The sequence below is a fragment of the Dermacentor andersoni genome, chromosome 11, assembly GCF_023375885.2.
Source record: "Dermacentor andersoni chromosome 11, qqDerAnde1_hic_scaffold, whole genome shotgun sequence".
NCBI lineage: Eukaryota > Metazoa > Arthropoda > Arachnida > Ixodida > Ixodidae > Dermacentor > Dermacentor andersoni.
Genome location: NC_092824.1, coordinates 73,990,652 through 74,018,090, shown reverse-complemented (window position 1 = coordinate 74,018,090; position 27,439 = coordinate 73,990,652). Strand labels below are relative to the sequence as shown.

General features: G+C 47.9%; 1 long non-coding RNA gene across 1 annotated transcript; it reads left to right on the top strand.

The window, feature by feature from the left end:
- The first annotated feature begins 2,616 nt into the window (after positions 1–2,616).
- On the top strand, positions 2,617–23,364 carry LOC140213959 (uncharacterized). Its single transcript, XR_011890885.1, has 2 exons — positions 2,617–2,703; positions 23,091–23,364. It is a non-coding gene; the product is annotated as an uncharacterized lncRNA (long non-coding RNA).
- Positions 23,365–27,439: the final 4,075 nt, after the last annotated feature.

Here is a 27,439-nt window from a genome sequence, read left to right as displayed (position 1 = left end):
TCTCGGTTGATCATCGGACAGCGTTATCGACGTCGACTTCAGGTCGATGATTACGCCGTGTTGGTTCAGAAGTCTATGCCGAGAATGAGGTCTCGTGAACACTGTTGGAGGATAATGAAGGTGGCAGGGTAGGCCCGGTCATGAACGGTAATTCTTGCCGTGCAGATTCCGGTCACTGTTATTGGTCTCCTCCAGCTCTCCTGATTTGAGGGCCTTCCCATGAACTTTCTTCAACTGGGCGGCAATGGGTCCCCTGATGCGGATCAGTCGGCTTCTGTGTTTACTTTGGCGGTGACTGCGTGGCCGTCGAGAAGCACGTTAAGGTCGCGGCGTCTTTGTCTGGCGTGGCAATTTGGTCTTGGCATCGGATCGCGGCTGTGTCCGGTAGAGCTATATGTGGAACGCCGGGTCGTCAGTTCTTTTGTCGGCGTATTCTTTGCCTCCAGGCTTCGTCGGAATACACATTTCAATCTTCCGGTACCTGTGAACCATAACATGGCAGTTATATTTTTCAAATACGAAATTTATGTCGCCTTTGATTATACCAGGGCAGCAAGAATATTTTGTAAGTTATTTATGGCATGACTCTACATAAAAAAAAACCATCGAGGGGTTAGCAATATCAATTTAGGTCCTAATGTCCTCACCATACTAAGCTTTCCGTTCCCATACACCTTTACTAGCTCACGTTTCAACAATAAACTCAGTAATTTGTCTATTTCTAACAGAATGCCATGAGAAAATTGTACAAAACGTGGTTTTCGATTGACTTAAGTCGCACTAACAACGTCGCTGTAAAATGCAGACTAATAAGACGCAGGTTGCCACAGTTTTCGTGTAATGTAGCCCTCTTTACCCTTGCTGTATCCCAAATGGCTGCGAAGTATGCAGGAAGGTGCAAACTGCCCATACCATTGCGAGTACCCAATTGAATAATATCTACTATCAATCGCAGTGCAAATTTGAACGCAAATGGCAAAATTTTGTGTATGCTGATCAGTCTGGAGTGCATATATAAAATGCGCTCGAAAACACTGATCATATTAGTACCGTATTGTGGTAGATCTTGTGGTGAAGAAAGGACTGTACTTGCGGCGGAACGAAGGCTGTGGTAAATGTCTGCTTCGTGAATTTAAAACTTGGCTACATTAATGTTAATATGAAATAGACCAGGCATTGCGGTTATGAACGTATTTAGGAGCTAAGGTTACAGATCTTTGAGTGGCATCCGAAGTAACAGAGACATTCTTATTTACAGCTATCAAATATTCTATAAATGTACATTTTTAGAGATAAAGGCGCGGTATAAAAATGCCTGTGCAAGTACCCTAGACAGGATTAGAGTTTTCGGCTACGTTGTCAACATATTTGTGCCGTGACAGATCGCTGTAATGATATGATGTCAGAAGTTATAAGAGATAACCGGACACAGAACAGCATCATCCAAGAAATATCTGCACTCGCTAGCGGTATAAGTTGCGCGTGATATCTGTATAGATTTGCCTTTACTTACGTCTAATGTCATGAATCATCAGTTGCTATAAATGGATGTTCAGTAAAGGTTTTCTTGTAGCATAGCGACATCTCGGTAGTTATGGTATGGTATGTTACAACGTCGACGGCAAATAATTTATCTTAAATTGATATAGTGCACTTTGGCTGCGCATTCATATCAATTAAGAAAAGCAAAGGCCTCAGAACACACCTTTGCCATCGGCTCTGTGTAACTCATGTAGAACAACACGAACAATTATCAGAGAACAATCATTCAGCGAGCATGATTAGTTATCCCGAAGGATTATCTGCAATTTCTATTGAAAGCCAGCCAGGACACGCAGGCCAAGCGACCGTTTCTTCTACTGTTGACCAGTCGAATTAACTTCTCGTGGCCGGCTACTTCTTCTTGCCGACGGTGCCTTCTGGTACCACATAGGTGTTTTTGATGTCTAGGAGAATCATAGCATATCTAGAAGCATGTAACAGGCAGGCCAAGTTGAACGGCGTTTGTGCTTTCCAGAAGTTCACCTTCGCTCTCTTTGCCTGTAACTGCCGTGCGCCAACAATAGCGTGTGTGCTATAACGTGAGCCTCCACACGCAAAGTGCTCGTCAAAACATGGTACAAGCGTCATTGCCACCGGCACTGTGGAGCTTTTATCGCACGTTCCAATGACATTTGCATTGTATTGCATGTGTTTCTGCAAAATTCCCATTTACATTAGCCAGATATAAAAAAAGGAAATTCGCCAGGAGAAAATAAGAAAGCAGTGGAATATTTCTGGACGAAGGTTTCCTAATGTGGTGTGCCTTGTATGTCCGGATTTATAATGAATCGCGTGAGACAGCATGCATCTCCGCCTGCATTTAATCTGCAAAGGAGTCAGGGACTCGCAGTTGCTGTTCTGAGAAAGTCACTTAAGGTAATGTGACTTTTTTTTAATTTTGTGTCGTGTAATAGCAGCGTGAATCTCCTACAAGTGATATACCGAATGAGGGACTACTCGGCTACGCAATATGTTGTTGAAAGATCTTGTAAATTCACGCATGTGCTCATTGCAGTAATAAGGTACTGCTACATAAAATCGCTAAGTCATTGCGTGAAACATTTTCAGCCGAACCACCGAAGCTCAGAAAACTGATGTATTTTTCTGAAAACAAAGATTGCATGATATTTGTTGACGACCGAAATGCGACTGACAAAGCAAGTAAGTAGCCGGCTTCTCAGAATAAACTTGAGATACTTTCTATAAATGGGAACATTTAGAGGGCATGTCATTAGCAAAAAACTTACATGTTATCTTAACACTTCTAAAGCATGGGATTGGGTCAGTGAAATAATGTTGGCGACCAGACGCAAGTAGGCTGTACTACTTGATTTTAGACTGTATGCTTACCTGGCGAGAAAAAGACTCCCGGCACCTGCGGTCTCCAGTCTTTTCCTCGTCACTGTATGCATTTCTATTTGTTGAGTCATGAGTCAAACAAAACAACCCAGTGCACAGGACGTGAGGACATGAAAGGCAAGCTCGCGCAGTATACTATAGTGTCTTCGCTAAATATAAAAAAGCCGTAACATAAGCTTGCTTGGAAATACTGAAACGAAACCACTTGGATAGAAAATGAGAGCTCTTTCGGGAGGATTCCGATGGATGGCAAACTTAGACATGCGCTCAAACGTTTAGTGATGGCGTTTTTGTCTCATTCATGCGCACTCGAAATTGTAATTCAATAAAGAGGTGCATTATTGAAAGAGTGATTCGCAGTCACACAAAAAGCGAAGAAATGAAATGCTTTCGTCTCTCTTCTCCTCACTTGCTGTCTACTGGGCGCTTTTCTTCCTCCATGCTCCTAAACATTCATTTTCATTGAAGATTAGTAATGCGTCGGAATGTATAACTCCTCAATAAAAACAAATGAAATCGTGTGAAATTCGGTGTTTATAGAAGCAACAAGCACAAATATTCTTTTGGGAGTATTAGATCCCTCGATCCCTCATAGGCGTTATCTACTGCAATATGTGCATGAAGTTCATGGATAAGTGTGTATACGGCAGGGATGTTGAAAATACTCATGTTGAAGATTCGGTGAGTTCGCGTAACGTGCTTCCTCGTCAAGCAATACTGTCTACAACACAAATGAGGGAAGACAGAATACACACTCAGCTGACAAATAACTACCAATCGGTTTATCGGTTTCTACTAATCCTGGAATATGCCTGTAGACTGGGATCAGTCTCAAGTCTGCCTAATAAAGTTAAAAATCCAAAGCCGAGTGGGCAGCTTCTTCTTGAGTATGTATGGAAGGAACAACTGCTGCACTAACATGACAAAAATGCAGGTAGAATCTTTTGTTGGAGTTATTTAAATCACGCGGAAGCATTTGCGACTAATCACGTTCTGTTCTGTCGTCATATGCTGCTGTCTTTGGTATACTTCCGATAAACGGCGCGAAAGAATCCTGAGACGAGGAAGGGCTGTCGCAACGCCGAGATATTAACTGAGACCAGCATAAGACGACAAAGAAGAGGCGAGTAGTAGGAATGTTCACTCATGTAATATGATGGCGCGTTTGGATGATGCTGCTGCTTCGCAGAAGATGAACACTGGCCAATGTCTGGTGTAGTACGGGACATAATTTATCCGTGTCAGGTTCGGTAGACCACGTAAATAGACGTAGCCGACGACGCAGCCTCCTCTCCGTAAGAATCATGGTCAAACGTCGTGAATATAACTGCGGTGGCGGCTGCGTATGAGGTGGCAACTCGGGCCCTGTCTGCGCTGAGTACCGATAGCTTTACGCTGTGTTCGCGCCGCTTAGTTCGCCTTGAAACGAGAGGCAGCACGAAGCTGCATTCGCTCGCGCTGCGGACGCTATATTGAAAGCGATCGTCTTGCGGGACTGACGGGCTTCCTCGTTGGGCAAGCACAGAGATGCTTATGCATTTAAAAAAAGAGTTGAATCAAGAACCCACTTCCTATTGATGAAACAAATTTCGGTCTAAGGTATTGTACGAAATATTAACAAGAACGTGAATTGATAGCCAGAGTTACTATAATATATTAGACAGTTTTAGAATAGCGTTTGTCGCCTTACGTACGTTAAACGCAAGCACCTTTGCAGGACGTAACGGTGCACGTCCTTTCAATTATTTTAGTTAGCCGTACGAAAACGCAAACCTAAAGAACACTTTATAAAATAGGGCGCCGTCTGGTGTCTCGTACCAAATGTATGCGAGTCGAGATGATCCATTAGCAGTCATCCTGACCTTGCTATGCGGACGCGTCTCCATAGGCCTACAGGCGCCAGAGTCGCCGAATGATCTCAGAAGATGGACGCGCTATGCGCTCATAACTAACCTTTCAGGTGACTTTAGAGAAAGCGAAAGTTCATTGCAATAGTTACTGGTGATCAACGCGAGCGAGAGCGTAGCCATCACGAGAATTCATGCTCAAGCGGGAGCCATGGGTTCGACAACGCTATTTCTTAGCGTCCGTAAATATTACGAACGTTCAACTCGGAAAATCACGTATATTATTATAGCGCACGTAAACCACAGAAACCCAATAAAGTTCGGAGCACGTGCAGTGAGGACGACGCTATTTCTTTACGTACGTTGTGCAGTTATGTTTGGTTGCAAACCCTATTCTAAAGCTGTCTATTGTCACGTAGTAGGGACGCTAAAGAACACAGCAGCAATACTGTGAATCATGAAACTAAATTTTTATTGGGCGAACCTGTGCCCACATAAACAGGCTACACTTAAATCACAACGTTAGCGGCGAACACAGTCGGCGATCGTCGAAATCTCTTCAACGGATCAAGTTGGTCAGCTTTTATTCATCAGTCATCGAAAGTTCCAGAGTAATCGCTGGTGTCCGCGTGTCTTCCAGAAACTTTTACACCATTCGCGTCGCGCAATCATGAAATCAGGGGCGGAATCTTATAACATTTCGGAAAGTGAACTGTTTGCTTTGCTGCTTACGTCACTAAATGTGCCACTCCCAAGCCGGAGGTGGAAGAAGGGGAGGACGCGACCAATAGCCGAGAAGGTGCTACCTCTGAACTATACGTCATCCTATGACGAGCTAATTGAGGAACTACAGAATCTTTCTGCTTGCTAATTAAATATAAAATCTAAGTTGAATATTATACGGCAAGTTCTAAAGTATAAACGTGTGGTGTCGGGCGTTTACGCAACGCAGAAGTAAATTATTAATGTCATTCTTTTTGATTATCAGCCGACAGGTGGTATCGCAAGCGTAAATGAGTAGCCGGAGCGAAACGCTATGCAGTCTCCTACCAAGAGCATGAAGGATGAACGCAACAGGAATGCAGTGCCAGCACTTCCTAAGTAGCGAGCGCGACAAAACCGTGAACTGGTTTTGAGGGCCCCCTTTACTAGCCGACTATATCAGTTTTCCTTCTTTTTTTGCCCTTGGTTATCGGCTCGGACATGACTCGCTCGCCGCCGCGCTGCGCTATACCTGCGATCTGCCCCACGGGCCACGGCGCGTCGCGTGATTGAAGCAATGGAGCTTGAAAGAGAACATTACCATATACGGGCCCTGCATTGCCTGCGTGAAGTAAAATTGAAGCGTGTGGTGCTGACGGTGCGCGCTGTGCCGTGAAATCGAGGAACAAAGTGCGGCACTCCCGAGCTGGACAGAAAAAAACGGGCAGCCAAATAAGAGATTTCCACAATATCTCCCCGTCCTGACTGTATAGTTTTATCTGCCGAATGAAGGAAGCGCTAGACTAGACCAGGTTGAAGTCTTTTGATTGCTGAATGGTGATCTGCGAGCTATTCACGCTGGCTATAGCACTGGGAATTTGATCTCACCATGAAAATATCTTCTAGGCATTGGCTTTCAAGCGGAGGTCACGGGAAGCCTGACCCATCCTTTGTACCGGCCAACACAGTAATTGAGGGAGAAACTTTGTTGACAGTGTCGGCAGCAGTGATCTAGGCCATTCCGATGAATGCTTCCCTTCCGACCGACCTCTGGGAGCGGCAGGCCAGTGGCGATGAAGCGCAGCTCGCAATTCCTTCTTCTCCGTGGAATGACCCCTGGTACGCTTGCACCCGTGTCTCCTCCAATTGATAGCGTAGAAAGCTGGCAGGGGCAGTGCAAATCATTATCCGTCTTTTCTTTGAACGCGTATCGCCTTTCCAGCCGTGGTCGACATCGAATTAGCAACGCCAAGTAGGCGACAAAGGCAAGTAATAGCCTTCAAAGCAACTAACGCACGCGCGCGCGACGCCCGCGTGTCTCCGGGGTCGCGCGACCGGCGCGCGCGGCCAGAGTCGCAAGCCAACAGCCAAGCCACAGCAACGGAACCCAAGACGGACTACCTCTTCAGCGGTTCCGCTCATAGCCAAACACGGGTTCACTTTGGAAATGATTGACAGACGCGTAACGTGATCATAATTTGCGGTGCCGCCCCGCTGTCTCTGACGGCCTCTGACGCAAGCAATATTGCTATGGAACAGTATTTGCGATGACGAAGAGGCGAGGTGTGTGAAGACGACAACGACGATTAGAAGCTAGCCCGGGCTGTTGCCTCTTGGTCAAGTGCGGCGTATTTTCTTGTAAATGTAGTTGTATATAACTTTTCGTCTGCGTCTTCCTACGTAACATATCTGGTGGAAGTGGACGTTCCCTGTATCTCGTCACGGAGCTTCGCAGTGGACGGTACGTGGAACCTTCCTTAATGGCTCTCGGCGACGACAACTCGACTCAGCCGCCTCCGACACCTGCTGCCACTTCGACGACCTACATCGCTCTCACCGCTCCCCGTGATCCATGGCGTATTCTCGGGAAAAGGTGGGGAAGACGTCGAGGACTGGATCAGCCTGTACAAACACGTCAGCCCCAATAACCGGTGGGACCCTACTATCATGCTCGCCAATGTAGTCTTTTACCTCTCTGGCACACCTCGAGTTTTGTTTCGGATGCAGGAAGATTAGCTCACCAGTTGGGATTCGCTTAATAAAAAGTTCGGAGATTTGTTCGGCAACCCCTATGGTCACCAACTTGCCGTGCAGAAGGCGTTATCTGGCCGTGTGCAGATGTCAACAAAGCCCTACGTCACGTACATTCAGGTCGTCTTGGCTCTGTGCCGCAACGTTGACGCACACATGACTGAGTCAGACAAGGTTTCCCAGATCCTCAAAGGCATTGCAGATGACGCTTTCAACATGCTCGTTTTCAACAACGTGGCAACGCTGGATGCAGTTATAAAAGGGTGCCGTCGCCTGGAACTCGCTAAAAGCCGCCGTATCGACCAGCAGTTTACCCGTCTGCCCGACACCCCAGCGGCATCTTCCTGTGCCGACGCTTTTCGTCCCAACAACACTGGCGATATTACCAGGATCGTCCGGCGTGAGATCGAGGCCGCCTATCCGGCTGCCTTCGACTCCAGCCCCACCAACGCACCTGCAGTCACGGTTTCTCTTATCCAGGCAGCTCTCCGCCAGCAGTTCGCAAACATGGGTCTTTACACCATCTGCTCTGCCCATCGCCCTGATACCCAGCAGGCTTCTTCGATTCTGCCCCGTCCCGCATCTTATTACCCACCACGTTTCCGCGACCCATCTGAATGGCGCACTGCTGACGACAAGCCCGTTTGTTTTCACTGCCGTCGAATCGGGCACATTTCTCGGCACTGTCGCAGTCGCTGCAGTTCCCCGACCCGGTCTACTTATACAGCCTCCTCTCGCCCCCCAGGTGGCCATTCTCGTCCTATATGCCGACGTTCCGATAATGCCGCCACTGATCTTCCTCCGCCGAACCGCGCCTATTCTCGTTCATCTTCGCCCCAACGACGACAATCTCGCTCTCCCTAGCCCCGCCGCTCCTTTTCACCGACTCCCTTCGGACGCCGCTCCCAGCCGGAAAACTAGGCAATGCAGCGTCTCGAGGTGACGCTGCATTGCTCCCTAAGCCACCAAATCCTCTACTGACGTTGCCCACTCATCTGAATCTTCGTGACGTGCAAGTCGACGGTGTTTCTGTATCTGCTCTTATAGACACTGGGGCGCATTTGTCGGTATTGACCGCTGACATTCGTAACCACCTGAAGAAAATAATCACGCCCGCCAGGACGCCTGTCGTCCGTGTCGCCGATGACGGAACAGCCGTTGTAATTGGTATGTGTGCCGCCCGTGACTCCTTCGCCGATAGCTCCACTATTATGCTATTCACAGTCATCGCCCACTGTCCCCACGACATCAGCCTTGGCTTAGACTTCTTCTCCACACTTTCTGCTCGCATCGTTTGTTCCGCCAGTAGAGTTGAGTTGAGTTGTTGTAGCCTTGCATTAGCCTTGCAGTTGCTGCCGGCAATTGCTCCACCGTAGTGACACTTAAAATAAGTAAATCACATAATCAGACACAGACCACACAAAATACAAATGGTCACTCCTCAGTTCACCATGTGGAGGCCAATTCTGTGTCCTGTAGGTAATTTAAAAGAAGGCGAGAGACCTCCTTCCTACACAACCGGTTCCCGCGCGGGAAAACAATGTCTTGAAAAGAGCTGTGAGGAACTCCTGTCTTCTTGAGGGACCCGAATAACACCCTCCTTTCCGCGTTATACACAGTACAGCACATTAGGTAATGTTCTATGTCACCGCACACACCACACGTTGAACATAATGGTGATAACGCCAGGCCAGTCTTATACATCCACGCAGGGGTTCGAGCAGAGCCCGTGCGAATGCGGAGCAGTAAGGTGGCTTGGTTTCTTTTGAGGCCCTTGATCACACCTGGCTTGTGAGGTGAGCTCCACAAAGAACTGAGGTGGCACAACACTGCTTCTCTAAAGAGTCTGTTGTCGTCTTGAGGCACTCTTCTCAATGGATTCCCAGACAGCGCTCTATGGGCGAGGCTGTCCGCCATCTCGTTGCCTATGATACCTGTGTGCGAGGGCACCCATTGGAAACGTATGGAGAAGCCTTTGATATGGAGATTGTGCACCGAGCGTAGGGAGCTAAGACATAAGGCATCAGTAGGGAACCCGCGCTCTAACCTTTGAAGGGCAGATTTTGAATCTGTAAGAATAACAACAGGTTGAGGCGTACAAAACCGTAGTTTCTTTAGAGCTGCCTCAATGGCAACGCTTTCGGCCGTTGTGGAGGACACGACTGCAGTGAAGCGAACAGACCAATCATACTTCAAAGAGGGAATGTGAAAAGCAGCTGCACTAGATTCTTTGACCTTTTCCACAGAGCCATCAGTAAAGATTTGAAGATGACGTGCATATTCAGACTCAAGATGTTCCAGTACCAGCGAACGCGTTGCCGCCAGAGGAGAATTCCGCTTAGCGCGTACGTGAGGAATTGTCAACGAACAATCGAGGCTCGCGAATGACCAAGGTGGTTTCAACCTCTTAGTTCGACCTCTAGTGTCAAGACCCAGGTAACCGAGAGTATTTAGTGCCAAGTACGCTCGGGACTCAGATCTCTTTCGAAGGCGCTGTAGAAGGGCTCGGCCGGCTGCCGTCTGTTTGAGGCGGCCAATTTGCATCAATAACCTTTGTGAAGCGACTAGGCTAAGAGGTCTCGATAGAGATTCACAAAGTACTGCTTTGTTAGGAGCAGTCTGCGGAACGCCAAGAGCCCTTCTCAGGCCCTTTCTGTGCAGAACCTCAAGTCGTTCCAGCTGTGATATCGAGGGGGAAATTAAAGGGAGCTGATACATTATCCGACTCGTCACTAGTTCATCGTGCAAACTGATCATTGAGGAAGGGTGATTTCCCCGTTGCTCACTCGCAACTCTACGGATCACATTGAGACGCGAAGATATCGATGTCACAACCGAGTCCACAGCTCGTCGCCACTGCAGACGGTAGTCAATAATGACACCCAAAAAGCGCTTGTGTTTCAATTGTCGAAGGCAAGATTGATCAAGGTCTATCTTCAGCCGCGCATACCTTCTTCCTCTACCTGGAAACACGATAAAGCCAGAATTTTCCACCGAGAGAGTCAACCCCACACCTTGAATGTAATGTTGAACTAAAAGTAATGCCTGTCGAGCTATCAGAGCTAAACGCTTGTGTTGATATCCGGTTAACCAAAGGCAAATGTCGTCCGCGTATATCGACATATGGACATGCCTGCAATGTTTTTGCACTTCAGCGGGAAGACCAGCCATTACAACGTTAAAGAGCGTTGGGGAAAGAACACTTCCCTGAGGTACACCTCGTGATACCGCCCTTTCGGTGCTTGTGGTACTTCCTAACCGCACTTGAATTTTACGATCACTGATAAATGAGTGAATGAATCGCAGAAGATAGCCCTGTACGCCCATGGCCTGCAAACTATTTAGTATTGAGCTCTGAAGGACGCTATCATAAGCCTTTGATGCGTCTAGGAAAATAACTAGTGTTGATAGGCCGAAAGCTCTATGATGTTCAATATGGCTTATCAAGTCCAAGACGCTATCTTGCGCGCTTAAACCTGTTCGGAATCCAGTCATGCATGTTGGTAGAGCCCTTCTATCTTCGAGCCACCAAGATAAACGCTTACTTGCCAGCTTCTCCATGAGCTTAGCCACGCACGACGTCAGTGATACAGGACGATACGAGGCCAAGTCTGTCATTTCTTTGCCGGGCTTAAGCACTGGGACAACACAAGCCACCTTCCATGAAGGAGGAACGTCGCCAGTCTCCCACACTCGATTGAGATAGCTTAGGAGCATCTTCCGGTGTTCCAGAGGTAGGTTCTGCATCATCTGATTGGTGATGCCGTCAGGACCTGGTGCACATCGACGCCGCAGGCTGCTGAGTGCTGTCTGTAGCTCTCGAAGTGTAAACGGGGCGTCCATCACCGACGTAGATGTTGCAGGCGGAGCGCAGGGATGAGTTCCTGAACTTGCACTTACGAATGCATCTGCAAATTCCTCTGCCAAGCACACGAGAGGTTTCTGCTTGCGCAGTGCAAGCGCTTCGAAAGGTTTACTAGGACGAGAATCACCAGCAAGACTGCCAATGACTCGCCAAATTCTCGTCATCGGTGAGAAAACCGTCAAGCTAGCGCAGAAGGACGCCCACTGCAACCTACAGAGCTTGTTCGTATGGCGTCGAATGGCAGAGTTAAGCCTATTGAAGGTCGTCTTCAAGGATCTGTCGTCCTTCTTCCGCATCAGTTGTCACTCCGCCCTTCTGCGCGCTGCGCAAAGGTTCCTGAGTTTTAAATCCGGAGTCGGAAAATGATTAGGCAACTTGACCGCTGTGGTAGCAGCCATCTTACCAGAAATCATTTTGTCAATCACATCACCAGAAACATATGCAAGTTTCTCCCTGTATTTGTCCCAATTAACAACATGGCTAATTTTAGAGTCGCGCATGTGGAAGTCGGCAGTAAACACAAAAATTGGATAGTGATCACTTCCCATGCGGTCAGCTGCAGTTGACCACTTCACGCGGACGTCAGATGAATGCAAGGATTAGGTCTATAGATGTGGCTGAGGCTGGAGGCCGGAAGAAAGTGGGACTTCCGTCATTGGCCACGCACAAGTCCAAACTATCAATAACTTCTACAAGTTTGCGTCCGCGGGAATCTGTGTTCCTGTCACCCCAGAGAGAGTGATGGGCGTTGAAGTTCCCGCAGATAAGTCGGGGCGCTGGACAACGGTCACAAAGCTGCTGCAGAAACAAGTCCATTGCTACCTTCTTCCGCGGAGACACGTATACGGATGCAACAGAAAGAGTTCGGAAGCCAAGACGTATCCTCACAGCCGCTACCTCAATACTATCGGTGCAAAGATCGGTGACGTTTAAAGCCACATGAGGAATCTCTCTTCGTATGTAAAGGGCGGCACTTCCCGCGGGAAATGACTTTATGCTGCAATTCTTATGAGCGACATATCCAGTCAGAGATCTCCCGCTTGGTAGGCCAGCCTCCGAGAGGGCCAATACTGGAACACACGTATCTTTCAGAAATAATTTAAGTTCTGCTAATCGACTTATAATCCCAGCGCAGTTCCATTGCATAATAAAACGGCACTTTTCGGTGATTTTTAGTTGCACGAGGTTGAAGAACACTAGCCATATTATAAGGTAAAGGTCGCTGCGAAGGTGGTAATCATTGACTCAAAGGAAAGAACGAGCTGTAGAAAGTTCTTTAAGGGGCCAGTCTGCATTGCCTGAACATATGAACGCAGGACTTCAAACAAAACTCGCAGAAGGTCGGACAGGTCCTGATTTTTGAGCTCCTTATTTTGCTGTACGCACTGCCTCACAACTTCAACAAAAGTTGCGGATGGGGACCCACTCTTGGCCATTGCCTCTGGTTTCTTCATCCCTTTTGAGGCGAGGGAATGTCCTCCATGTTGTCGAGTCTGGCTGTGATCTGGTCGCTGAGGAACTTGGACACTTTTTGCTGCAGCAGATCGAACAACCGACTCACCCACAGATGATTTTGCCGTCTTGCTAGGCTCAGGTCGCTCACTGACGTTGCTTGTTACCATGCAACGAACTTCCGACTCTAGCGCAGGGAACTCAACTTCCGAATCTAACGCCGGGAACTCGTCACTTCCAGGTATCCGCTTCTCAGTAGGTTGTCGTTTGGGACCACTAATGAAGGACACTCGGCGGTGTAAGGCGCTTACACGGAAGGGGCAGCCACCGAAACTCGCTGGATGGTCACCACCACAATTAGCGCAAGCAAAATCTGCCTTGCAGGCTTTGTAATCGTGGGCGCCACCGCATCGTTTGCAACGTTGATCTTTGAAGCAAACTTTGGCTACATGCCCAAAGCGTTGGCACCTAAAGCATCGGGGAGGAGGTTCAACGAATTCTTTGACTGCATGCTTGGTAAAACCGAGGTCAATTTTTTCGGGGCGCTCGGTGTTGGGAGCAAACGTTATCACAACAGAAGTAGTAGGTTTCGCTGCCCATTCTTTTTCTTGAGTCTCCACCCGGCGCATCAGACGTTTCACGTGCAGAACACCTTGTGGTTTCAAGTAGTCCAGAAGGTCGCTTTCCGAATACCACACTGGTACTCCCCTAATAACACATGTGTTAGTCATGTAGGAGTGGGGCAGCCGGGCTTTAACTCTTATATCACCAATTTGAGAGCACCGGAGAAGAATGTCAACTTGCTCTTCCGTTGCGATATCTAAATAAAGAGCACCTTGCGTTGTGAAGCGGCTGCGAATCGGGGCATATCCCAGCAGTACTTTAATGGCTTCGAAGAGCCTGATAGGGTTCCGCTCTCTCAAATCAACACCTTTCTCTGTTGGCAAAACTATCACTGGGACTCCGACCGTTCTTTGCTTGCGATGACTCACCACCTTGAAGCCGTCGTTATCCACTTCCGCCATATAAGCCACTTCCTCGTCAGGGTCGACGATAGTTGTGTCGTCCCCACTGAGCGATGATGACGCACTGGCCTGCTTATCGTCCCTGATGTCTGGAAGCTCCACACCTTGCGACGCCATGGCCGCCTCCACCACGCTGGCTTCCTTCGGATGGCGCTGTCCCTTTAAAGATGCCGGCGCCGGAGCAGCCGTGCCCTTCCCATAGGGACAGTACCGCCTTAAAGATGCGGCCGTCTTCCAAGGATATAAATAACTCACTTAATGAATAGCAAAACCTATGCAAAAATTACAGAGCTGAGGTGACAACAGATCGAACAGCGTCGTCTTCCTCTTCCTCTCCCTCTGTTCCGCCAGTACTCTCTGCCTTGACCTACCTGTTCTGGATCTCGCTGACCCACACCCCAGTCGCCTCAGTTCCGTGGACTTCTTTCACTTGCCACCTTCGGCACTGACTTACGTTGACTTAGTGTCATCCCCACCAGTGCCCGACGGTAACTACATCGCAGCTCCTATGCAAGACGTCCTCCTTACACACGGGATCACAGCACCTCATACAGTTTTATCTATTACGGCGAATCGCGTCTGCCTGCCAGTGGTCAACTTTGGCTTGACGACACAAGTGCTGCCACGCGGGATGTCTCTGGCACAGCTTTGCTCATTCGAAGATAACTCAGTAGCATCTATTGCAGTAGACGACAATTAAGCCGATCCTCCTCTACCATCGCTGTCGGCAACTTGTACCATCGCCGACTTACATAAAATGATTGCGCCGGACATGCCGTCCGACCACGCTCGTGAGCTCTACCGCGTTCTGTTTTCCTACCACGATATTGTTTACTTTAACGATCGTCCTTTGGCCCAAACTACAACTGTTAAACATCACATTAATACCGGCGATGCCCCTCCTATTCATCGCCGCCCGTATCGAGTGTCACCGGCTGAGCGTCAACTTATTCACGCAGAAGTTTGCAAAATGCTTGCCAAGAGCATTATTGAACCGTCATGTAGTCGATGGGCGTCACCTGGTGTACTGGTAAAAAAGAAGGATGGCTCATGGCGCTCTTGCGTGGATTATCGGCACGTTAACAGGGTTACCAAAAAGGAGGTGTGTCCCCTACCTCGGATTGATGACGCCCTTGACTGCCTCCACGGTGCTCGCTATTTCTCCTCTATTGATCTTCGCTCCAGCTACTGGTAGATTCCCTGGACGATCTCGACTGCGAGAAGACTGCTTTTGCAACACCAGACGGTCTTTATCAATTCGAAGTGATGCCGCTCGGTCTATGTAACGCTCCTACCACTTTTGAACGCATGATGGAGTCCCCTCTTCACGGTTTCAACTGGTCCACGTGCCTGTGCTACTTGGACGACGTTATAGTATTCTCCCCAACGTTCGCTACGCACCTCGAGCGCCTCTCAGCCGTCTTGGACATTTTTCCTCGAGCCAGTCTGCAACTCAACGCATCGAAGTGCCAATTCGGCTGCCGCCATATTACCGAACTTGGGCATCTCGTTGACGCGAACGGAGTGCAACCGGACCCAGGCAAGATCCATGCTGTTACGCACTTCCCTGTTCCGAAGTGTTTCAAGGATATGCGCAGCTTCATCGGCCTTTGTTCGTACTTCCGCCGTTTCGTGAATAATTTCGCTGCCATAGCACGACCACTAACCCAGCTTTTGGAATAAGACGCCCCTTTCTAGTGGGGCGATAACGATGCTTCTGCATTCTCGCATCTAATCGACCTTCTCACAACGCCTCCCATTCTGGCACATTTCTATCCTTCTGCACCTACCGAAGTCCGGAGTGATGCCAGCGGTCACGGAATTGGCGAAGTACTGGCGCAACGCCAGCGCGGCAACGACCGTGTTATAGCTTACGCCAGCAGGCTCCTCTCACCCTCGGAGCGCAACTATTCCATCACTGAGCGTGAGCGTCTGGCCCTAGTTTGGGCGATTGCGAAGTTCCGTCCATACTTAAATGGCGGACCATTTTCCGTTGTCACAGACCATCACGCGCTTTGCTGGTTGTGCTTACTGAAAGATCCTTCAGGAAGACTTGGTCGCTGGGCCTTACGCCTCCAAGAATATTCTTATTCTGTCACCTACAAATCTGACCGACTACACAAGGACACTGACTGCCTGTGTCGCTACCCGGTATACGAACCTGACGACGCCGACAGTAGTACTGCCGACGGCATTTTCTCTGTGTCTGCCTTCGCTAACATCGCAGATGAGCAGTACCGAGACCTATCGCTGTGAGCGCTCATCGAGCGTCTGCGCTCTACACCTACCGGCGCATCCGTTCGCCGATATGTCGTCCAGGGTGGCATTCTGTACCGAAGGAACTTCCTCCCTGACGGATCTGATCTTCTTGTCGTGCCAAAACATATACGACAGACTGTGCTGTTTGAGATGCATGACGCACCCACTGCAGGACATCTTGGGGTAACCCGCACGTACGACCGCGTCCGCCGCCGCTTCTATTGGCCTGGTCTCGCTCGCTCCATCAGACGCTATGTTGCTGCCTGTGATCTCTGCCAGCGTCGGAAAACACGTCTGGTGCTACCTGCCGGTCATCTCCAGCCGATCACCGTCCCTGTGGAACCGTTCTTTCGTGTTGGATTAGACCTCCTCGGTTTCTTTCCCACGTCATCCTCTGGGAACAAATGGGTAACCGTCGCAACTGATTACGCCATCCGATACGCTATCACGCGGGCTCTCCCTACCAGTTGCGCCACTGACGTCGCGGACTTTCTCTTGCGTGACATTAACCTCCATCATGGCGCCCCGCGACAGCTGCTTACTGACAGTCGTCGTAACTTCCTCTCGAAAGTTATCGCCGACGTTGTGCGTTCCTGCTCCATTCAACACAAGCTGACTACTTCATACCACCTTCAAACCAATGGCCTGACAGAGCGGTTAAACCGTACTCTTACCGATATGGTGTCCAAGTACGTTTCCGAGGACCACCACGACTGGGACATTGCCATTCCTTACGTCACATTTGCGTATAATTCTTCTGGGCACGACACCACCGGATTTTCTCTATTTTATCTACTGTACGGTCGTGAACCAACCTTGCCCCTTGACACTGCACTTCATCCTGCTGCGATCTCAACAAGCGAGTATGCGCGCGATGCCATCGCTCTCGCCGACCATGCACGCCAGCTTGCCTGTGCTCGACTGATGGCCTCACAAACCACTCAGCAGTGTCAGTACAACGCCCGCCACCGTGACGCACAGTTTTCGCCTGGTGCGCTCGTGCTCCTGTGGTCGCCCTCTCGTCACGTCAAACTTTCAGAGAAGCTCCTTTGGCGATACACAGGGCCCTACCGCCTGCTGCGCCAGGTGACGCCTGTGACGTACGAAATTCCTCCTGTGAGTTCAACCTCGTCCTCTACTCGGGCGTCTAGTGATGTCGTGCACGTCAGTAGGCTCAAGGCCTTCTACACTGCTTCCGAGTCCGGCCTTTGGTCGCTCTGGGATGGTGTTTTTGCCGCCGGGGGTAGTGCTACGGAACAGTATTTGCGATGACGAAGAGGCGAGCAGTGTGAAGACGACGAAGACGATTAGAGGCTAGAGCGGGCTGTTGCCTCTTGGCCAAATGCGGCGTATTTCTTTGTAAATATATTTGTATATAGCTTTTCGTGTCCGTCTTCCTACGTAACAATATTTTGACAAATCGGATGAGGCCAAGCGAACCGTTCCCCTTCCGAACCACTATAAGATTCGGCCCCAGATTACACAGGGTACGGTGACAACAGACAGCGCATAGAACCATCGATAACATTCGAGAAATTTCCGATACATGCAGGCACGTCCCGCGCTGTGCGATAACATTTGCTAGGAGGTGAAACGTGGTCACCCGAAAAACAAGTTCACGTGACAATATGTATCTACATGTACTGATCACGTGTGCAAAATTAGGGAATACCAGGCCATCCGAACCTGCCTGCTAATTATTCGTAAGACCTATCACTCAGTAACATCGAATGTCAATTAGACAGGTGTGCAATATGAAGGAGGATGCATTGTTTTAAATGCCTAATCATTTGCGTTCTGTCCAACGAGGAAAGCCGTCTGTCCGTCACGTACGAGGAACCGTTGCAGAGAAATGAATGTGCAAAAAGAACAGAAATAGTTTTTTAATGAAAAACGTTGGCAGTGGTGAGTTTCGAACCAACGATCCTGCGCTGAGAAACCGGGTGTCTTATCTTACTGAGTTTGCAGAAGGCGAATCTATCTATACCGCATGAAAGTTATGCAGCAAGGCAAGCCCACCGGAGTGTCCCTTGATAGAGAGAGATACGGCTGAATCTCGCACTTTGATGCACCATGACAGGACCTACTGTCAGGGACCGTCAAATGAGTCATCTTAAGGACAGAATACTGTATCTATTGTGATTAACTTATTGCAGATGCACTCGAAGCAATTGAGCAACAGTCACAGCTCTTGAACATAATGACTCAGGTGGCAGTACACAATGCCGCTCCAAAGGTGATGTCGTAACGCCGGACAGTTTTGATGATACGTCAACGGCTGCAGCTACATCTATTGGCTTTTATTAATACACCTTCCAACAAAATCGATGGGATCCGGATGATGACAAGCTGAGAAGGCATTTGAGTCGGGAATCACGAAAGATTAGTTCGACATAAGAATCTTAGACCTCCTTGGTGACTCGTGAAGTGAATGAAAACAGAGCTTCCTGACTTCGTTTGAAATGAACCGGATAGAACGATGGAACGATGCAATTTCGTCTTGACGCAAAGTCGGAAGCCCTCAAGAATACTTTTATGAAAAGAGAAGATTACTCCTGCTCGCTCACGCAAGCATTCCTGACACATCAGTTGTGCCGCTTATTATGCCAGGCATGAACAAGGGCTGTCAGAAACAGCTGCTGGCTAAATTGCGTAAGACCGTCGAGGATCTCTTGCACGCCCTGAATAATGTTATTGTACACTCATTCGCCCATGCCGATCGACGTCTAACCACACAGAAAAAAGCAAAAAAAATTTCACTCAAGTGGATGCCTAAAGCGCAGTAACCCTGGAACAGAAGTTAAAGGCGGATCACTTGGCGGTAAATGGATGGAAAGCCAGGTAAATGGGAAAAACAATCAATCAGTGTCATACAACAGCAGAGCCGTTTTATATTTATTAAAAACTGACATTCTTCATGCCGAAATGAAAATTAATGACAGAGACATGCATATGCTGATGGACACTGGGGAGTCCGTGAGTCTCATCAATAAGGTTATTGCAGACAAAAAGGAAATCTGACAACATAAAGTAGTGAAGGTGCAAAGTTACGACGGCAGCAGAAGACTTCCGCATTAGTTGAGAAGAGTGATTGTAAAATACCAAAATTGTGCAATCGAGATCAAGACACTTGTAATGAATGATGTTAATTTTTCTTTCATACTGTCGAGGCCGGATACTGGGCGCCTAAAGTTAAACCTCTTGGATATATGAATTAATTCTCGACTCAACGTTAAAAGAAAGCTGTTTGGCATAAAAAACGCAGATCAGGACGGTGAAAAAGGCAAGAGAGATACTGACAATCTTTCCTGAACTCATCTGCATTGGAGCCTACGCCTCTGCGGCCTCTTTCCTGGAAGTTCCATCCTGCTCCGACACACAAATGCAGGCCGCAAGAAGTCCTATCCAATTTTCCACAAGAAGAAAGTGTGCCTCAAAAACTAACTGGAAAAAATGCTAGATGCTAAAATTATCAGTTCCTCTACGTCCCCGTTTGCATCAACTATGACGATTGCGCGTAAGGAAGACGGTGCTTTCAGGCTGTGCGCAGACTACCCATTTATAAAGCGACAGACTTGTTTCCGATTCCTATGCCAGTGATCGATGACATATTTAATGAAGCTGCGAGATGTGAGTGGTTTTCGCGAATTGATCACTGCTAATGTTAATGGCAAGTTCCTCTGCAAGCAGAGTACAAGAAATTTACAGCTTTCGTTACACCTTTTGATGTTTACTAATGCAATATGTTCCCATTCGGCTGGAAGAACTCGGGCGCCTGGTTTCAAAAGATGATGAACAATGTTTTATCTAATTTTACTGATCAATTAATTTTACTTATCAGTAGCATATCATTTATCAGAGGTTTTGGAAGCACTGAGTAAAGCCAAGTTGAAGATAAATGTCAGAAAAAGCAAATTCTTCAAGTGGTCTGTGGTATTCCTGGGCAGTGTTTGATGGCCATACGAAAAGTACCAAAGCGAAGTCGATCAATAGAATAAAAGCATTGCCTAGGTCGCACAATTTGCATTGATTAAGAGTTTTTCTATGTCTGTCTGGACAATTTAGAGCCTTAATACCACACTACGCCACCATGGCACAGTGCTTGATATCTGCCAACAGAAAGGTGTATCGTTTGTTTACCCTGAAGATTGCGAACAAACATACCAAGAACCAGTCAAAATAATATCTTCAGAACTGATCTTGCTACTCGCGGACTTCGAAAAGTCTTTCCAGCTCTGCGCAGACGCGTCACTTTACGGAACTGGGGCTATCCTCTGCCAACGCGATGGCTCGCAGTCACCAGCGTGCCAACTCAAAACTGTGGGTTATTACTCCTACACATTCATTAAAGCCCAAGAAAATTATGCTACTAAAGAAAAACAAGCGCTTGCAGTGGTGATGGCTTGAAGGTATTTCCGGACAAACCTAGAAGGTCGACAGTTCAAGCTGCTTATGGACAACAAAGCTCTTACCTTTCTTCTAAATCTCTCGCAACCCAAACGTAGAATTGCGACTTGGATCGAGAAATTTCAGCAATTCACATTTGAAGTGACACACAGACCAAGGTACAAGCTGCCAGAAGTTGATTCATTATCGAGGCTGCATATTTTATGAGCAGCAATTACAGAAAAAGTGTGCGCCATCAACTTTTGGGAAGGCACAGAAGAAATTTGACCACAGGGTGAGGACAAGGGTGGATGCGTAGGCCATTGGCAATTCATGGTAAAAACGACGCACAGCGCGAAGGACAAGGACTGCGAGAGACGGCAAATACAGCGCTGACTTCCAACAATATTTATTGCGTTGCCACCACATGTGTGTACATACAAAAGGGGGCATGCGCAGAAAATGAAAGCGGTCACAAGGTGTGTTCTAACAGCGTGTCATTGTACTAAGAACATGGTCACGTGAAAGGAACGCGCATTGCTATTACTATCTGTTCAGATTCATGACTTCAGTAGGTGTCAGCGCGATAGAGGGGGCACTAACGCACAAACTACCCAGTTTTCTGTTGAAATCTGCTTCTATAATTTCCCGCGTGATGTTAGCTTTGCCCGTTAAAACTTCCGTATCTTCAAAGAGGGGCACGCAGCCGACACCGCCGCAATCCCGGCAATGGATGCCCAAGTGGCCGTGAACAGCGTTATGAACTTTGTTCTAGGGCTCTCCTAAGCGATCGTTTAAGCATCTGCCTGTCTGTCCAACATATTTACTGACGCAAAACAGGGGAATCTGGAAACCACATTCGTTGCACATGTCACAGAACGTTTTCTGTACCCGACAGGGCAACAACTATGGTGTGATTTAGCCACATTTACACGTTTACAGAGCCTTGCCAGCTTTTCCGGGTTTCAGAAAACCACTGTGATTCCTGCACGCTACCCAATCCTTTTTTAGCCTATAGGAGACATCATGCACATATGGTAGCACTGGAAACCTGCGCTTTTGAACCAGCTGGCCCCTTGACAGAGCGAGCTCATCACGTTTGGCGCGCCTCAGAAGTTGTTCCGCTATGGCTAAAATTAAGACCAAAGGGTAACCAGCCCATGAAAGGCGATCATCCTGTGTGGCAGAACCATATAGCATCTCGTGCGAGCATGATTTATTGAGGCTGTGAACGAGACATAACATTATAATACCTCGTTTAACTCAGGGTGAGAAGTAAATTTTACATGCCGACCAATAATCTGGTGACTTTACCACGACAGCGCCGAGTACGGTGGACATGACAGTTTCTCAAAGACATTCAGGAGGATAAACCAGCGCTTTACTTGGGAAAGTATGAAAGAAGATGTGCGTGAATATGTCTTCACTTGCCCGCTGTGTCAATGGAGAAAGCCAATTACAAGCCTACAGAAAATGAATTAGTCATTCCCGCGTATTCGAGTGTAGCCTTTATTGTCGAGTGTTTTAAGTTGTCCACCTGGACTTCGCTAAGTAAAAAAAGGGGGGAAAGGGCGCGGTAGACGCAAGCTTCTTTTGTCGCCATTGTAGAATCCACAAAATGGCAGCAGATAAATATGGTAAAGAGGACACCATTTCTGTAATTGCCCTAATGAAAACAGTCATCTTCAAGGCAACTAAAGTATTGGTCTCCGATAACGGACCTGCTTTTTGTAGCGAAAGACTCAGAAAATGGGCAGAAAAGAAGGCCTCAATCTAAGATTTTCGACATCGTACCACCCGGAAGGCAACGCACTCGCAGAAAGGCGAATTAGCGATCCTGATAAGTACTTGGATTTATACCCTACCTTTCGTGGTGGGTGGAAATGTGCCTTGGAAGCAGCAGTGACTCTCACCACAATAACACCTACACTGAGGAGTTCGGTTACAGTCCGTAATTTTCTAAAGAATTAAATTATGGAGTTTTACTTGCCAAAACCGCTCTCTGATTATGAGGCATGCGTAGCGGGGGACACCGAAAATTTGGACCACCTGGGGTTCTTTAACGTGCACCTAAATTTAAGTACACGTGTGTTTTCGCCACCATTGGAATACGGCCACCGTGGCCGGGATTTGATCCCGCGACCTCGTGCTCAGCAGCCCAACACCATAACCACTAAGCAACTTTCCTGTAAATGGCACAAGTCATTTGCTTCCTGCAGATGATCTGCTAGGAATCACCAGCTGCGTTAGGATTGTATTTTTAGCAAGACAACAATGGGTATAACAGCACAGGTCAATTATTGCAAACCTTAGTTTCGAGTGAGTGCCTTTTCGTATAGTGTTCCTCTAGCTTCATGGTGCAACTTGTTTTTCCTCATGAGTATGAATTAACAGGCCCAAGAAAACACGCCCTTGTGTTGAAAAATAACGCATATACGGGTTCAAGAGAAAAACTTAGATTTTGGTTACACGCAGGCAAGTTATTAACCTAAGCGAATATAATTGACAGCACTGCCGGACTAGTTTCACCTTGAGGGAAGGAAAGCGATTCCTGAACTATGATTTTTCATGTAATTTATGAGAATGGTATGTTCTATAGTCATTTTTGGTTGGATTTTCTAGGGTGTCAGCTGTTTCGGCCAGCAAAGGACGCTAATGGAACAATTCCTAGTCAATGCGAATATGTCTACAAGCAGAACTGTCCTGGGCCGGATGTCACCGTGTACCACTCATACTGTCAAAGTCTGCCGGAAATACCGCTTGAGTATCTGAAGAAGCTGATGAGTACTACACCTCCTCCTGAGCAGTGTTGATTCAATTGGAGTACAGAATTATGAACAACGTTTCGCATCAGTCAAGCTAAGCTTTGTGGTAAGAATAAAAAGAGTAATGCGAATATTTTTGTCCTCTCTGCAGACAACACTCCACAGCTCATATCATTCAAAGTAAATGCTTGGACTATCCATCACAAATAAGCTCAGATCTTGAGTTGAAGCTGTCGCTTTTGAAGCGAAAAACCGAGTTCAAGTTTACAAACATACAAAAGTTGCTAATAAAATATCACTTTTTGTAAACTACAAATCTTGAATCCGCAGATGTTTGATGGCAAGCGATATTCTTAAAAGATATTTTATTGCTACACATTTTATATTTATGTTACGCAACCAAAAATAAAAAAAGGCGAAAATACTCTAAACAGCGGGGCGATGATCGCGAATAAGATAATATTTCGCTTGAGAACATATATGCACTTGGAAGATACGGAAATGGTAACAAAGGACAGGCCGGCCGCTGTAAGAGGCACAACGCCTGCTAACATTTCAGAATGTAGAGAACAGAAACAAATGAATGAATCAGAGGCAAAAGGGGACGAAAGTGAAAAGAAAAAAAATATTAGAGATCTCAAAAGAAATGTAACCAATGACAAAAAAGCTGACTACTGTCTATCACTGCAGGTGACGCTACTAAAAGAGTATTAAAAATAGGAGAAAGAGTGACAGAGGTCTTGGCACTGCAGAAAAAAATGCTACAAATGGGATGCTAAGTATGTTTCTTCTAGAAAAGTAAGGATAATGTGGTGACCTTGATTCGAACGGAGACATGCCACCAGGCGCACAGACATTCATGGAGCGTCTTACAAGAAAGGGCAAGGATATATTAATTCCTCGATAACGAAATCTATTACGCATCAAACTGTGGCACTCCAATATCAGATGCTGAAGTGCTTTGCAGTAACACACACGACCGACTGCCAACACGTCCTTGTACGTGTGAACTTTCATACGCGATCACAGCCAAATCTTAGCTTGATTAGGAGTGCTATGCAGCCACGAGGCAAGGATCGACCGTGAACACCGAGAGGAAACATTCTATTTGCGACAGGCTGGTCTGAATGTTGCTTGCTGAGGTGGCGAATAATCACCACACGATCATCATCACGCTTGCACAGAAATTCTGAGCATCTGTAGTTGTAAGTGCAAGCTAAAGCAAGCCAGCAAAAACGTAAATCTATGTTCTATAGTCACTTTTGGTTGGATTTTCCAGGGTGTCCGCTGTTTCGGCCAGAAAAGGACGCTAATGGCAGAATTCCTAGTCAATGCGTGATACCTAGCTCAACCACATCTGTGGCGTTAATACTTATGAAGCAGAAATGATGACAAAAAGACAGTGACAGCCAGGAAACAACAAAATAGCACAATGACAGCACGATAAAAATGGCCATGCTGGCACCATGAATATCGTGGCATGACAAGAACGGGAAAACTTGCAGATATGCCTGGACAGTGTCATGTTACACTGACAAAAGATCAGAGACGGGAGAAATAAACAGTACATGCGCATCTATGAGGAAGCTTTAGCTCGGACCCAACACCAACGAGGCCTATTCAAATACATGCAAAACGCAAAAAATGGACGGACGGAAAACATTTTAATGAGAAAAGGACCTGTGAGGTTGCCAGCTCAGGCTCAGGCCACACGGGCATAATGTGCGGTGAGGCATAGCCTTTCCACCGCTGTCCGGGCTCGCTGGATAGCCCATGGTTGGTTGTGTAGTTCCGAGCTACTCAGAGCGCTTAGCCATCGCTCCTCGAGAAGGTCCGGTTCTACCTTGTCCTCTACATATATTGATCTGATCTGTGTGCACTTCCATAAGATGTGTGCCATGTCTTCGTGTTCGTGCTTGAAGAGCTTGCAGCTCGCGTCTGGGTATTGTTTTGAATTTACTCTGCTTAAATGTACTGGGTTTCGAACGTTCTGGTTTGCAGCCTTCTCCAATATGTTTCTTGAGACCTGTCAAGTTGTTTGTGCGGTTGTGGGTATGTTTCTCTTTGTTTCGTATAGTGTGTCAGTATGTCGTGGTACGTGACCAGTCTGTCCCTGTCGCCTTTTACCACTACCTCGTCGTCGTCGCCTCCGCCGCAGTCCTTCCCCCTTCCCCGGGGTTTGCTGGGTGTTGGGCCATCCCTGTCCGAGCCGCGGTGGGTTAGTTCTCGCGCAGGTGGGCGGGCCCTCTCGTTGAGGTTGGGAGGGACATTCGTGGTTACTTCTCTCATATGTACCGGGATCCATTTGAGGTATTTGGGTGTAATTTGGCGTTCTTAAAGTCTTCTGCTCTGCAGTTCAGGATTTTGACCACCTCGGTGGAGACCCAGCCCTTCGTGAAGTTCCTAATAGCCGTCTTAGAGTCGTTGATTATTGTTCTGTCTTGTTGCCGACCATTGATTACAGCCAATGCGACTGCTGTTTCTTCCGCTGCCTCCAACGATCTGGTTCTTACGGAGCCCACTGTCACAGTCATTCCTTTCGTGCATACGACCGCCATTGCGAAGAGGGAGTTACCTTTGTCAGTGCCGACACCACCATTGTCGTCCCGGTTTTGAGGGTACCGCGCGGCGTCTACGAAGAGCACCCACTCCCGCACGCCGTGGTTCTTGAGAATCGTTTTCGTGCGGCATTTTCGTCTCTCGACATTGTGTACGGGGTGCATGTTCTTCGGGATATTTTCGGTGTTTATTGGGGCTCGGACGTCTGGGTGAATCTGCGTCTTGGGGCCGTTCATTCCGTGGTAGTTTATACCGATCTTCTCCTCGAAAGTAACCTTTCGTTTCTTGTGTATGACCCAGTGCCGTTCTGTGCGCTTTTCTAATGAGCGTGTCGATCTTGTCTTTCTCAGCCTTGTTCCAGTGGACGATTGCCGCCACGTACGCGACGTGGCTGATCGCGAAGGCCTGAACGAGCCGTACGACGTGCCGTTCTTTAATGCCCCTCCTGTTGTTGGATACTCTGTGTATAAGCCGAACGGTCGCTGTGACTTTCTTTTCCAGACGCGTTATAGTTTAAGGGCTTGTTTCCCTGGCGTTGATCCAGAGACCCAGGACGCAGGACCACGGGTATCTTCGTGCCTTTTCTCGTCATTAATCTGATTCCTCTTTTGTGTAGTTCCGCTACGTCTCTGGGCTGTTTGCCTAGCCTCAGGGGGCGGTAGAGCAGCAGTTCCAATATCTCCGGTGAGCATTCTAGTCCGGTTCCCTCCAGATGGTTTTCGATTGCCTCCACCGCCCCTTGAAGTCTGTTCTCCATATCACCCTCGCTTGTGTCCTTCGGGGTCGAAATCGTAATGGCGTCTGCATAAACGGTGTGATTAATGCCTTCTATTCACTCCATGTTTTTCGATAGTCTGATCATGACGAGGTTGAAGAGAATCGGTTACACGACGGACCCTTGCGGTGTGCCACCGCTGCCCATGTCCACCTGGATGCTCGCCTCCTCGTCCAGTCGGATTCTGGCTGTTCTTCCCGTAAGGAAATTTCGGATATAATTATACGTTCGTTTGCCCAGGCCATGTTCCGCTATTCTGTCGAGGATAGCCGCGTGCTTGACCCTGTCGAAGACCTTCTTTAGATCAAGTCCAAGTATTGCCCTCAAACCCCACCCCGTGGTGTCTATGACTTGCTCCTTGAGTTGTATCATGACGTCTTAGGTAGACAGCCCTCTTCTGAAGCCAATCGTGTTGCGGTGGTACAGGTCGTTTGACTCCAGGTAGCTATTTACTCTACTCAGGCAAGCGTGCTCCATCACTTTACCAACGCAGGAAGTGAGAGAGATTGCCCGCATGTTCTGTATTTCTAATGATTTGCCCGGCTTGGGGATGAAGATCACGGCGGACCTCTTTCACTCGTCGGGTATCCCGCCGTTCCGCCAGTACTCGTTGATGTAGTCTGTCAAGCGGCTCGTTGCCTGGTCGTCCAGGTTCCGGAGAATCTTGTTGGTCACTTTGTCGGGGCCCGGAGATGACTTGGTCTTGATGGTCTGCAGGACTGCCTTGATTTCTTGCTGGGAGAAATCTCTGTCAAGGTCCTCGTTGGGACAGACCGAGTAGTTGCGATGTTCAACCGCTGGAGATCTCTCAAGGTACAGCTGGACGATTTCATCACCCATCTCACGGATGTTTCCTTTGTACTTGTGTTTGA